Here is a 15,579-nt window from a genome sequence, read left to right as displayed (position 1 = left end):
GTACAACCTAGAAGAGAAAATTGACTGTGTCCAAGGCTAGGCAGAAACAATACATCTATTTATAATGAACAAAAAATATCTGCTTTGCTAGTAATGTCAAAAAATTTAATATTTTAATTTAGCTTTATTTTTAATCTTGTGTTGACCAAATAGAAGAATATAGGTTTTCAAGTAAAAATATATGACTAGTAGACATTATTTGATTTGAATACTAAAGAGGAACTGGAAGTAAACCTCAAAGCTAAAAATGTGAAGGTTTTAATGGCCATTATTCCTAAAATGGCAATACGAAGTTTACTAGAAAATCAAAAGAAAACATATACTGTGATAATAAAATTAGGCTTTACTCATAAATATTATGCTATACATCTTAATTCACTATAGATCTGTAAAATAAGAGGACTTATCTAAACAATCAAGAAGATTTTAACCCACTTGGCCTACATATAATACTATTCTTTTAAATTCTATTTTCATAAATATGTGAAGTATTAGTCCCTATTTGTGCATTATAAAATGGATGCTTATTTTGTGTTACAGGTATATAGTGTAAACATTATAAAGTTAGTTGTTATTATGTCTAATTTTGCTCCTATCCAAATGGGTCGAGCAATTCGCTTTCTTTGTAGCATATACACTTGCTGTGACCTCTTATTTTGACCAAAGAGTTACAGCCTTTGGGAATGAAAGCTTAAGTACATTGGTACAATACTTTAAATTCTCTGGATTGTTCAACATGCTTTTATTATAAAAGAAGAGATCTTTTTAAGTGTTCTTGGTAGCATCTTAATAAGCAACAATAGTCTTTTCGGTGGGAGAGAGGAGAGCTGAGAACAAGAAGTTTCTAATTAATTTTAGATTAAATATAGTAGCTTGACATTTACTTCTTAGTCTCTCTCCAACTGTCTGCGAAGCCTTGCTTTCCACACTGTGGTAACTGCCCCTTCAGTTGGCAGTCATTTGTGCCGTGCATCACTTGGAAACTCGTAGAAGTATTTATTTTCAATAACTCTGATTTTGGAGATATTAAAAATGCCAAAACTCTAGTCTCTAGTCAAGGATATTTGAGAATAAAATACACAATGGATTAGAAGGATACATCTAAGTATCTAACAAGTCTGCTCGTGTACAGCATAATTGTGTCCATCCAAAACTGTGTGTATAAGGGTGTGTATTTATATTTATATATAATAAAATAACTGCTGAAAATGTAGATGTTCTTTATACTTTACAGCTTACTGAAATTTGAACAAACTTATTTCTTTGCAATTCATTCTGTGACTTCATTTCTCTTAACTATAATTGGGATAAGTAAGTTACTTAAACTTTGGCACACAAAAAATTGTCTCAGCATTCTTTCTTCATGATTTAAGCAGAGTTGAAAAATTGGAGTAATAAAATCCAGCAAGTACATCTTATTACTAAATAATGCTTTATCTTCTCAAAAATACTACCTACTTTAGCTAAATACATCCAAACTCTCAAATTATTTGAATCGCACATTTTGGAAACACTTTGTATCTAATACCTTTTTTTATATCTGATGTAACTTTTAAATTTATCAAACTCATCCTTTGATATTCTGCAGAGGAAACAGGAATTAATTTTTGACTTTGTCCAGCGAAGGGAGAGGCATCTCATTAATACTGTTAGCTTCCAGTGTGACACACACAAGCTGTTTCTGAGATTATAGCACAAGAAAACATTCCACAGCTATTGTATTGCTGCTTGCTCAGTTCCCAGTCTCTTACAATTCTAGGCCTTGACAGTACAGAGGTAGGTTCTGCGCTTATGTAACGTTGATTCTGTTATTGCACTCTCTGAAAACAAGAGGTTATTGTTAACTGAAAAACAAACTGGGCCAGGGATTATTATCTATCTTTTGAAAGTATTTTAAAGAAATATCTTAAAAAACCATTGTTGTTGTTATAAAAATTACATTTTATTCATGAAGAATCACAAATTATGTGTTTGTCTTTTAAATGAAGTCTAACCAGAGAGCAAAAAAGAATGATTTTATTACTGCTTATAATAGTGCAGATCAGTTTAGGGTGAGGGAGACATTTGTTAAAGAACATTAGTAGATTTTCTTTGAAAGCTGCCCAGAAAACAGATTTGCTGTGAAGTACTACTGGGTGGCTTCTCTCATGTCCAGCTAGTGTTACTGACTGGTTTTGTCAGCTTTGTAGCTCATGTGTTTTTTTCTTTGATTCCTTTTCTGCTTTCTGTCATTGATTTGTAAGCAGTTTAAGATTAGAATCCTGTCATCTAAATCGTCGGTATCTCCCTTCACCAACGAAAGGAGTTTTGAATGAGGTAGATGCAGTAAATGTTGACGACACAGGTTATGTATTCAGGCGGGAGGATGACGCTTCATTAAGAAGATGAAACTTATCAAGAGAACAGTGTGCAATTCCATTCCTTTCACTTCTTTTCAGTCTTGGAAGTTACAAAGACTTCAGTAACTTAATGCTGTGGCATGAGCGTGAGGCTAGGAGATGGAAATTCTACCCTTAGTTCTATGAGCTGGCTATGCAACCTTGTTTTGCTTTGAAAAGCAAGGATGTTGGACCCGTTGATTTTTAATTTACCTTCTAGTTCTAAGACTAATTCTGTTCTAGTTCTAAGACTAATTCTGTTCTAATGAAGGGCATGAGAATTTTCTTACAGTTACTGCGTATGCCAGGTAACATTTCTCTTAAATCTCTATAACTTAAGATTTCACTGAAATCTTGTGGTCATATCCACAACGTGGACTGAAATCTTAGCGTCTATATTTTTAACTCTAGAAAAAGATGTAGCCCTGGCCAGTGTGCCTTTTTGGTTGGGCATTGTCATATGCGCCAGAAGACCGTCGGTTCCGTTCTCGGTTAAGGGCACGTGCCTGGGTTGCAGGCTCGATCCCCAGTAAGGGACGAGCAAGAGGCAGCGGATCCATGTTGTGCTCTCACATCCATGTTTCTCTCTCTCTTCCTCTCCCTTCCTCTCTCTCTAAAAATCAATAAACTATTCTTTAAAATAAAAGAAAAAAAAAAGAAGTAATTAAATCTAGAAGTTTTGGTTCATGATTTTTATTGTTTATTATTGTTTTGCTTCATTTTTGCAACATGACATGATTTTATTTTTTATTTTCCACTGTTACCAGCTATCAATAGTAAAATTACCAAATTGGCTAATAGTTATGAACAAGAGTCTTAATTCCTATATTCATGCAGCAAAAAAGCTCAATCCATAGATGATGCTCATGTGCCCTATGTCACCTTCAGGGTTGCCAGAATCCTGCAGATTTGAGGGTGAAATAGCCAGTGCCTTGCCATAGTAAACAGAGTACCCCCCAACAAACAGACCACTAGCACTCAATATTGATAATAATGTGAAAACAATGTCATCTATTTTCTATTTCTTTTTTAGGGTATCCTTGAAGATTAATCAGAAAACTTAAATGTGCCTATAAAGGTAGGAAAAAAATTTTTCTGAATATGAAGTATGTTGTGTTTGTCTTATCCAAGTTTCAATAATTTACTCCTCTTGTTTGATGTTGCTCATTCTGAACAACTGAAAACTGTGCTAGATCTACTCACTTGCTAAACTTGAAATCATCCAATACATAGTGTTGAAGCTTCAGTTTGAAATTTTCTCCATACTATTACATATTATATATTATGGTAGTTTATGTTTCACTTTAGGCAGAATTTATTCTTGTTCTTACATTTTTGTATTACTGCCTGCATAATTTTAGGGTAGTTTGACTCTAGCATATGCAATTTCCATATATCAGGAAGGCAATTTTATAATATGTACATTAATGTACATTAATATATGTAATATATTGTTAGAAACTGAGATACTCTTGTCTACAACAATTTTATATATAATTTTTGCTATTTTAAACCTAAAATTTCTTAAGAAGCAACAAAATATATTATATTTATAGCTAATAAATATAATTAGCTATCAGTGATTTAGTAATATAAATGCTAACTTGGAAGAATTTACTTTAATAAAAGTACCAGAAAATGCGGCTCTTTTCTTGGCTACAACTTATGTGCAGATAAATTTAGAATTTCTAGTCTAGTAACTACTTTCTCAGATAATAGCTTAATTGTAGCTATTTCAGACCAAATTGTTTAATTATGGTGAATCACATGCAAATTGTTCAGATGTAGGTCAGCTTCTCACTCCCACATTCTAGCACCTCTTTTCTAATTCAGGACGAATTGCTCCATGCCTAAAAAAGGCAGAAGAGTCGATTAAAGACATAAGACAAAAACCAAAACAACAACGACATAAAAACTAACAGTGGGCCAGGAGTCAGAATGTTCTCATAAAAACGTCAAGGCAGGTTGCCTTTATTTAGGCCTTAGTCGATGATCTCTGATGTTTGCTGTGTATTTGTGCTCACTGCTGAGCTTTGTGGCTGGCAAATCATGGTGCCTACACGATGCAAAGTTTCCTCTTATGTAAAATACATGCAGTGATATTTCATTCTTGTTCACTTACTGAAGATCCAGTAAAACAAGAAATGTAAAATGAATGTGTGATTCCTCTAATCCCATATGGAAAGAGCATATTCTTTTTGGTGATCTGGTTGAGTGACAGAAGAGTAGTTCTCACTAATGAGAAAGAATACCTTGTGTGTAGCTCTGGGTGAGACCTGCTGAGACATATTGCAGTTGTAGAAGCTAAAGAAATCCTTTGTTTTTCTAGCTGTTACATTATAGCTCTAATCTGTAGTTACCTTTTGTGATGGGGCATTTTATCACTTTCTGTTGAATGGCTGAGGTTTTGTGATTCTATTTAATCTTTATATATCGTCTACTATAGTTTCAAAGCATTGAAAGATGATAAAGCAGGTTCATAACTTTGTTGCATTTGTTGTTTTTTATCTTTAGGTGATTATTTCTGTTGTTTTTGGTATATTGATAGAAAAATATGAGCCTTGCTGGTTATTGATTTAAAACGATTTTGACTCTAAATCTAATAAAATTAGAATTCTGCCTTCATATAAACATATACGCAGAGTTTTTTAAATTATAATTCTTCACTGGAATTTGTTCAATACTTTGAATTTATATTTTCATATAATTTGATTTTTAACTTTTTCTAAAATTTATTTTGAATTAAATTATTCATTCTTGAAGAAATATTGTAGAATTGTTTAATTAAATTACTGAATTAAAAAGTGGCAGCAATTTTTCTAATTCTTAGAATGGGGAAAATAGATAGTGTGTACTTTGTACTTCTTTCAATGTCAATATTTTGGTTGTTTGAATTACTTAAAATAAAAAAAGAGAATCATACTAAATAGAGAGTAATATTTTTCTCAAAATTAATTGCTGTTAAAATTGTAGTATTTATTTTTCCAAATTTGTTCTTAATATACACAAACATCAGCATCAATATGTGCACATAATTCTTCCATACCATATGCATGATTCTGTGTTTTTAACATTTTAATTATGAACATCCTTCTAAGTCAATGTATATTATCTATTTCATCTTTTTTAATAGATGCAGACTAGGCAACTTTTTTTGATGTCGCATGATTTATTTAACAGGCTCTCTAAACATTTTTTTAAAAATAGAACTTTGCAATAGAATGAAAAATGGCCTTCCTTAATTACACTTTTGGCAGGCATACAAAAGAATAATTTCCATTTGAACAATGAATCAGGAAATTAAGGAGTGAAGAAAAAGTGTTACAGTAAAGAGGCATAAAAATATTTTTACGTAAGTGCTCATAAATGGTCAGGGCTAATAATATAGGTGATCATGCCACTGTGTTGAAGCTATATAAAATTAAATTCTACTAATTTTCTCAAGGTTCACTGAAAATGACACCTCCTTCCATAAACATTCAAAGAGATTCTTCCCCTCCTTCTCATTCTCGCCAGTTGTTTCACATCTCCATAACACTTAGGGGGGAAAAAGATCTATCTCATCATATTATGTCACATACAAAATTTCATCTTGCATATGTATCTTTTTGCCCCAAATAGACTTTTAACCCTACAGGGTAATAACGGTGTGTTATTCATCTTTGAGTCTAGCAGATGCTGAATAAATAGTCATACAGTTCAATTGGATTGAAGTGTGAGAAAGGGGAGAGATCAGGTGGAAATGTTTCATCTTACCAGAATTTTATAAGGTGCCATATCTGCCTCTGCATTTTAATCTTCAGAGTGAAAAATAATTAATTCTTGTGATGGATGAGATACGAATAATATGAACAGTTTTTTGATATAATCATGTTCAAAATCATACAAATCAAGTTTTTAAGAAAAATACTTATAATTTATAAAAAAACATTTGTATGGGGCTGAACTTAATACATTACCTCACATGGATCTAAAAACACTTGTCAGCTTAAAAGCACTATATACATGTAATACATTATTATTCTTTTTAAGACAGTAATAAAGTTGGCTCTGTGGATTAAAATATAGATGGTTATTTATAAAATAGAAGTAATACATACAAGAAGCAATTCTTTATGTGAATTCTGTTAGAAGAAAGGGAGTATTGTTTTCAGTACTTCGTATAATGCTAGTTGTTACTCAAACTATTAAATGAATCTTTGACATTGTCTCAACCAGCAAAAGTAGTTATTATAGTTTGAATTATGCCTGAGGGAATCTATGATTCCACATACGTCTAAATTCAACAGTAATGCAAATTTAAAATATCTGAACAGATGTACCAATTTCACTTTCCTTTACAGAAAAATTAGGAATTAGTTGATGTAAAAGTTTCTTTTGAAACTGAATGTAATACTTAGTGCATAATAGTGTTTCCTCTCATCTGATTTGCAGAAACTACTTTCCCCAACTCTGATTTTACATTTTCCTGGTCAAGTCGGTAAGGAGGAAACGATCTTGGTCAACCAATTCTAAAAAAAATGTTTGCCCTTGTTGATGACCTTCACTTAACCAGAACGTGAAACTTAGCATTTAAAATGCATATTTTGTCCTCAAAGAAGTCAATGCCTTGTTCCCAAAGAAGTCAATGTCTTCCCACTTTGGCCAGGGTTGCAAGTGTAATTACCTTCAGGACCCATGCATACAACAAAAGTGGGTGTAAGAGACCAAGATTAACAATAAGGAGGGGTGTGGACTGAGGAACATGATAATATGCTCAACATACAAAAGTTACCTCTACTCATTCCAGTCAAATTTTCTATCCAATTTTATGTTCCAGTGGCAATAACTTCTGAAGTTATAGGGAATTAAATATTGGGATTTTTTATCTGAAATCTCATAAGTTTTGACGTTGGCTCGAATTTTTTAAATTAAAAAAAAAAGAAAACCATGTAAAGCACTCAAGATAGGCCATAGGTATGCACTTCTAACCTTTGCATAAACACTGTCTAAATATTTTTTCAATCAATGAGTGAATCATAGACCTCTGTAGGAAATAGGGAAATTATAAAGCATTCTAACCCTTGTTCTCCCATGTGTATTAAAAAATTCATATAGCCTGGCCGGGCATGGCTCAGCGGTTGAGTGTCAACCTAGGGTCCAGGTGATTGGGGTTTGATTCTCTGTCAGGGCACATGCCCAGGTTGTGGACTCGATCCCCAGTCAGGGGCGTGCAGGAGGCAGCTGATTGATGACTCTCTCATCATTGATGTTTCTCTTTCTCTCTCTCCCTCTTCTTTCTTCTCTCTGAAATCAATAAAGATATATTTTTAAAAATTCATATAAAACTTTAAGGAGGGCCATAGTCATAGCAACAAATACAGAGACCAACCAGATGAACCTTTTCAACTATCTCTGGAGTCCACAAAAGGGAAAGCAAGAGTCAACTAAATAAGTTAAGAAAGTATTGTTAAAATATATTATTATATGGAATGATATGGCAAAGAAACTTAATTTTTAGGTCTATTTTTATTTGATCCACAACTGACCTTATGCTACTAATTCATTACCATATTTTCTTTGCTTAAAGCTTCTTGCAAATATTTGGCCTTTTATTAATCTTAAAAGAAAATGGTGAATGGAGATAGTGGATCAAAGGGAAGTCAAACGCACAGGAAAAAATAAAAATCAACCGTGCAAATCTTGTCACATAATCATTCATGAATAAACATGGTTTCAGTGGCTCTGTTGCCAAAGCAAAGAGAAAATTTTGCCAGTTACATGCCTGAACCTGTTTTGGTTTCAGTTACCTGGATTATTGAAGCAGAAACAACCTCTGTGACTAATTGACCCTTATAATTGCCTTAGCTCTCTGCTTTGCCTTGCTTATGGACATACTGCCATGTGCTACTATTATTGGAAAGGAAAAGTCACTTCCTTTTTTGATGGTTCCAGAAAAAACACTTAAAATATACTTTTCAATTCAAAGAACTGTCCTTTTTTAAGCCTCTGAATTTAGAGAATGGTATACTGAACAAAGTGAAAAGTTAACCTGCATTTACTTCATCATCATCATGTGATAATTCTGTTATCTCTTACTCCTTTTTACAACCAACCTCAATGACTCAGTCTCATCAGTAGTGACCTTTGAGTATCTCCTGACTTAAGATGTCTTAAATACCAAATAGATTCTTGAACTCTTCACACATTTGGGTCAGTGTTGTAAAGGTTAAGTGTCCAATCAACTTAACTACCTGCAATGAAACTCAAAAATGAATTAGGAAATGGGAAGAGAAGACTTACCCCTCAGTCTTCCAACCACAAATTCAGCTTTTCCATACAACAGTCTAAAACCTTAGGATTTCAACTAAATGGAGACATTAACACAACCCATCGTTATATCTCTAATAATTAATCTATAATTCTTACTCAATAATTTTTTTCAAACCAGTTAATGAAAAAGCCAGAATGGTAAGGTAGTGCATGTGTAATTATGATTTTCTCAAATTACCTTTTTGGATTATTTTTTATAAAAGAAGTTTTATAACATAACAGCATTTATGTAATGCCATTCATTTTCCCTGCACACAGTCAGTGAGAATGGGAGTCAAATTTTAGTACTCGATTTCACTTAAATAACATATATATATACACACACACACACACACACGTATATATATTTCTAAATATATAAATTGTCAGCTTCAAATAAAATAATTAACAAATTATCAAAACAAAATTGAGTTTATTTGGGAATAGCAGAAAATTGAAATTAGGGACAAGTAAGCTTTGGTGATCATAGGCAAGTCTGGAGAACAAAGGAGAGGGGCTTGCCTTTATAGGGGAAAGGAGGAAGTGGGAGGAGTCATTTTGAACAAAAGTCCTTTGGAAGAGAGCTAAAGTTTGCAGTGATGATGACTCCTTATTGGCTGAGCTGTTGCTGAGTAAGGGTAAAAACTTTCCTCTTGTTGAGGAGTGTAAAAGCCATTTCTTCCTGTTATGGTTTGCCAAGGTAGGAGTAGTAACACATGAGAGTTCCCCCTACAGGGCTTCCCAATTCTATTTTAAATGAGGTAACTTTCTTTTCACAAAATATAAATTAAGTTTTTTATAACTCAAAAATATTTAATAGCCCAAATTCATAAAGCATGTAGGTAGCCTCCCACCATTTACTTTCATCTAGTAAAGGCTTTTTCATTTGTGGATTTCATCAGTGAGTATTAAGCATACACTATGTACTAGGCTTTGGCAATTCATGGGCATAGTCAGATTTCCTGTCTTCAGATGGATGCACACAGATCTAAGAGCTTTTAACCCTGATCTGGCTCAAAAGCCTCGGGATTAGCTTCCTAGAAGGGGAATATGAAGGTGCCATTTGAAGAATCAGGCCAAGTAACAAGATTAATAAGAGAGTTCCAGGTACCATAAACAAACCTTGATAGCAGGCAAAACACACTTGAGGAATAACAATGCGTTTTTGGGAGAACACAGAGACCAGTGGGGAAGGGCAAGACAATTAGGCATGTGCCAGACCACAAGCGCTTTGAATGCAATGCCAATGACTTTGAATTAAATTCTGAAGATAATGAAGAATAAATGAATAAATTTTAGAATGGACAGGTTTACATTTTAAAATGGACTCTGAATGTTTTTTGCAACTGTGAAAACTAAATTGATCAAACAAAAAAGGTCAAAAAGAGGAAAATTATCAATGAAGAGAAGAGTTAGAAGGTATAGTTGTGTAGGTTATTCAAGAAATATTTTAGATATCAAATTAATAAAACTTCACTCATGCATGAAAGGTTAGCACAAGCTAGAAATCTTAGGTAATTCCCAATGTTTGCAAGAAAGCTTGAGTAGATGAAGGTGTCATTAACTGACTCCAAAGAATAAGTTTGGGGGAAAAGATGAGTTCAATTATGAGCATATTGAGTGGCTAATATGCTTGGGGGGTCATTCAGTTGATTGTATAAGTATACTGTTGAGTAGATAAAACTGGCCCTTAAGAGAGAAGCTTATGTTAAAGATATTTATTTGGGTATAACCAGTATAAAGATGTATGTGGAAGTTAATTTACTGATGTAAATGGGTTACTCCAGCAGTATATTTATGGCAAGAAGTGAAAAGAGCCTGAAACCATGGTGAGCCAATTGATCACATGAAATTATAAACGCAAGGCCGATGTGACAAAATTCTCACCCGTAATCATAATGTCTTTGAATAATAATGTGGGATAACTTCTTTAATAGATGGCTTATATTTTGAAAGACAAGGATCCAAATTCTAGAAAAAATCATTACAAAATAAAAGGAAAAGCACCCAAATCTTAATCTTTATTTCATTACTACAAATCTTACTTTTAAGCAATCCACTTTAATTTTGACTCACAAATGTTAAAACCCATCCTGTTCAAATATGAGCACAAAAACATGTACTCAGGACTGAGGATCCCATTTTTTTCTTACCAGATTAAAATAAATAAATAATTTTATTTAGCACCCAACTTACTTAAAGAACAACCTTCTCAAGTGTGAAGTTTCCAATGATCTAACTCACTCAACCATGGCAATATTATTTTTTGCATTAGCTCATCAGAAAGAATGCCAACGGCATAAAAATAAATGGGAGTAAAAATAAATTAAACATTGGACCTTAAAAACATATTGCTCAACTCTTATTTTGTTTAATGTCACCTCCATATGAATTAGCATAATCAAGAAGATTTCATTTTCTACATTGTAAAACAAAGTTATGGAAACATAACCACAGAAACATAGTCTGAGAAGGCATTTTTTTTTCTTTGATAATTAAATAAGCTGTAGGCAGCTATTAAATCTTATAAAATATATCTTAGTCCAATATTTTAGTCAAGCTAATATTCAACTTTTAATTAAGCTTACACATTTATGAGATCTCTGTAGGATCAATATTAGTAAGACAATATGAAATGGAATGCCACATGAATGAATCAATCCATAGCCTTCAAGTTTTTTATGATTCATTATAACTTAGGTTTTGTTGTATTTCATCATCATTAAGATATTATTCAAGCAAATCACTGAACCTTTGTCATAGCTAGAGATAAAACTTAATTACCTAATTTGATAATAGCTTTTTTCTAACTTATGTTGTCAGAAAATTTATAACATTATTTTTATTATGTTATCATAATTATTATTTTTAAAAATATATTTTGAGCTATGTTCAAGTTATAAACAGATAAAACTTCTGTCTTTTATAACAGCCATTTGAATTCGTAGTCAAAAACTGAATTGTTTAGAAATTTGCATCATCAACAAAAATAATATATTATCATTGAGATAATTAGACGATCCGTTATAATTCATGAACACTTTGGATGTCGTTTATCATCTCAAATCCTCACATAAAGCTCTGACCTATGTATTTATGGCTAATAAACATCATGAGAATTTGGAATGCTTTTAAGGGAAAACTTTTTAAAAACTTTCTAAAGGAAGAGATTAAAACAAAAAATGCAAATAAAAACAAAAGGAAAAAACCTCTCTTCTTAAATTCTGATCTTTCTTAATGTTTGCAAGAGGACAGAGCAGGGGTGTGGGGAAAGTGGGAGAGTGTGGTTGTTTGAATGAATGTTAAATAATTTTGTCAACCAACACTGGTATTTTCTTAAGCTTCCTGATGCAATATGTAATTAAAATAAGTGTTGCTTATTTTAATATTGTTCCAATCTACTTTTAGCAAGAAGCTTGTCTCCAATTTTATGGAATGTATTTTTTAATTTAGTATTTCAAAAAATCACTCAAGTTTAACCGCTACCATATTTTCCAGCTTAGACTTTCATGAGCAAGAAAAAAATTTGTATTTTTAGCATCAATAACCCATTAGAATATAAAAGTTTTTGTCATTTTAGGTTTGAGATAAGGAATTAATGTGTTCATTGAGATTAAAAAATTAAGAACACTTTGACAATAAGCTGCATTAAGGAAACGAAGTGTCCTCTAAGAAAATTAGACCTTTCCTCTTATACCCAAATTAATCAGATCTTTGCTTTTCTAGAGAAGTGTTTTTGCTTATTTCTTGTTTATCAACTTACATACACAACTTTCTTCTTGGACACTTTCATTCCATTTAGCTTGAGCTAACTCAATCCCTTCCAGATCCATGGCCTTTAGCTTCTACATATTCCTTTGAGCTTCCCATTATTTTGATGAAAAGATACCTGTTCTTTTCTTTGATATCTTTACCACCTCTACACCCTTGCAAAAATTGGCCTTACCACCTTCTCCAGAGTTACCCTTCCTTCAGTCTTCTTCCTCCTTTCTCTAAGCTCTCCCCACCTTGCAGGCCCCTACCCTTGCCTCAGTGTTTCCTGATGAGGGCTCTCCTTGGGCATGTCCACACTCTCCTATTCCATAAACAGGCATCAAGCAGAGAAGGTCATTGCACTTATTTGGCATCTCACTCTGCACCATAATTTATAAGTTGAGTTATTTCACTATTCACAAAACCATACTAAATAATGACAGGTATGTTCCAGATGTGCAATAATGTTTATGATATGAAGCATGGAATAATCCCATTCAGAATAAAGGGATATATATACATATAACCAAAACACATTCTGCCTGTTTTAATATTAATTTAATAAATATTTTGTCATGAAAATCAAATTTCTTTGTAAAAATTGAAAACAGCTCAATATTTTATTTTATGTGTGTATCTGACTATCATTTTACAGAAATATTTATCTGTATTTTAATCTTTCTTCTGGATGTATTTCTAGATATAAAATTACTATAACCCTGAATATAGGACTTTTGATATATTCTGAAAAACTTCCTTTCAGAAAGATAGTACCAAATTGCAGTACCATGAGAAATTTGCAAGATTTTCAAAGCCACCTCTCCTTTGCCAATATTTGAAAGTCCTGAGATGTTTAAAGTTTGCTCAATTATATAAACATAAGACATTTTTAATTTATAATATTAAACTAGATTTTTCATTTATACTAGCTAGTGGATAAAGTTTTTAAATGTTTAACATCATTTTTGTAAGTCTTTTAGCTTCCAGTTTTCCCATTTTGGTTCCAATCCACTACTATGACAGCCTTATTTCTATAGCACACACCTGGCCACATTGTGCAGAGAATATCAATGATTCCTAGCTATCCACAAAATAAATTATACATTTGTGGTTCAGATTACTATCACCTTTATAGCTTATTCAGAATCTCCTTTATCTTTACTTAATTTCTCAACAATCCCTCCACATACTCTATAATTGTGTCAGACTGGTACATTTTTCAATCCCCTTCCCCCTATAATTTTTTTTTGCCAATTTTTACCAGTTGAAATTTTTCCTATGGTTTACTATTTGGTAAATATGCCCTAACATTTGTGTGAGATCCCTGTTGTCTAATATTGCATTTAGTTTTACATTTTCTTGTTCGTGGTGTTTTAATTTTACCTGAAAAGTCTCAATACTGACATTTCAAAAGACTCTGAGAGCATGTCCTACTGTTGTAAGATTTAACTACAATCATTAGAGCCTTTTTAAATCTTATGTTTTAAAATAACCTGAGGTCTGCATATCTAAAACTTCCCAGCAATGTTTGTCAAATTTGTTTGCTGAGTCTTTGAAAAATAGCTTAAAGATATATAAATAATAAGTAATTGAACCAATTAAGATAATTTAAAATAATTTGCATATGATAGTTATGTTCTATATGAGTGTACATTTCAATTTAATTCAAAAATTATGCAAAGTAGCTTGCATAACTGTCACCAAATGGTAGTCATTAAACCCTGCTTTTTTTCTGTAGTGTTCTTGGGATATATGTGCTTCACTTTTGATATTCTGCTTTCCATTGAGCCAAATACATTTCTCCCCAAAGAAAAAAATGGGAACATAATAATCGAGGCATGCACTCAGTTTACAAATTAATTATTGATGAAAAAATACGCTGATTGATTTGATAATCAGTTCTATTGGCTTGTGTTTAAAGCTATAACTTCAAAGACTAGAAAATAAATCATGTTATTTTCTTCCATCTGTTAATACACCTGTCTCATTTGGGTATGTATTTATATTTGCATTTAAGTGTATATTTATATCTTATTTAGCATAGTATTAATACATAGTGATCAGTAAATTGTGGTAGTCCAATTATAGAACCTATATATAGGAAATCAGTCAGGAATTTTTAAATTGTTTAGGTTTTTTCTTTTGAAGTACTCTCTGAAATAGACTTGCTCTTCCTCTAGTCTAGGTAGAGTTTGAATTCTTGGAAATAAAAAAATATATAGTTATTGGTTTAGGTGAATTTAGAGTGAAAAATAGTGGAAACAAGATTCCCAGGTCATCCCTGGAGTAGTCAGTATCCATATTTATTACAACTTTGACTTACCAGATATAATTATCAATTAACTCTGCAGAAGAGAATTGATATTTTTATATTACTCAGCTTAATTCAACTAAAATAAACTGTCTGTCTGGCAAAAAAAAAAAAAAAAATTACTTTGGCTTTGTGGTTAAGCACTTTGTTTCCAGAATCTTCAAACATCTCAGTCACACAAAGTACAATTCCATAGTCTCCAGACCACACAAATAGCACAATGTTCAATACTTGATTTAACAAAATAGAGGCATTAGCACTCACAATTTTGATTCTTTACATATTGGCCAGACTTGTTAAGGCAAAAGATCAAAGACTCCATTTTAAAAAGAAAAAGAAGGAAACCTCCACACTAGAAAAACGGTGAAAAGCTGAGTTTAAAATTAAATGCTAAACCTCATAGGCTGTCTTTTCAACAGCTCAAACCTCAATTTTTGCTTTAGCTCTCATTTGAAACAAAATGAAATTTGCCAAACCTAAGTGCTGTGTGTTGCTAGCTCTTTTGGTTTCTCTGCAAGGGCGTTTCTCCTTTTAATCAGCCTGTCCCCTGCTTTTATTATTTTCTTTGATCTCTGTCCTTTATTGTCTGTGTAGTCTCTTTTTTTCTCTCACCCTTTTCTGTATCCTCCTCTAACTCTTCATACTTGAATCTAATAATTCGACCTCGTAGCGCTCTACTATGTTTGGAATAAGCATGAATAGATAAAGCTGTGAAACTTTCTTAGTGCCTTCGTCCCACTTCCACTATTTTCTTAATTGATGACACTGGAGTGAATCTATTCAGCATATAAATTCCGTCTTGTTATTCTCAGTACCAACTGGGAGTGTTGTTTACCTAGATCCTTG

General features: G+C 32.4%; 1 long non-coding RNA gene across 2 annotated transcripts in view; it reads left to right on the top strand.

Moving 5' to 3' along the window:
- Positions 1 to 15,579, top strand: part of LOC308557431 — a 255,127-nt gene that overhangs the window by 190,520 nt on the left and 49,028 nt on the right. For both annotated transcript variants that reach the window (XR_013998835.1, XR_013998836.1), the window contains one exon: positions 3,412 to 3,456. This is a non-coding gene — a long non-coding RNA (uncharacterized lncRNA). The remainder of the gene's footprint in view (positions 1 to 3,411; positions 3,457 to 15,579) is intronic.

This window comes from Miniopterus schreibersii (genome assembly GCF_964146895.1).
Source record: "Miniopterus schreibersii genome assembly, chromosome: 5".
Classification (NCBI taxonomy): domain Eukaryota; kingdom Metazoa; phylum Chordata; class Mammalia; order Chiroptera; family Miniopteridae; genus Miniopterus; species Miniopterus schreibersii.
This window is presented reverse-complemented; position numbering and strand designations above follow the sequence as displayed.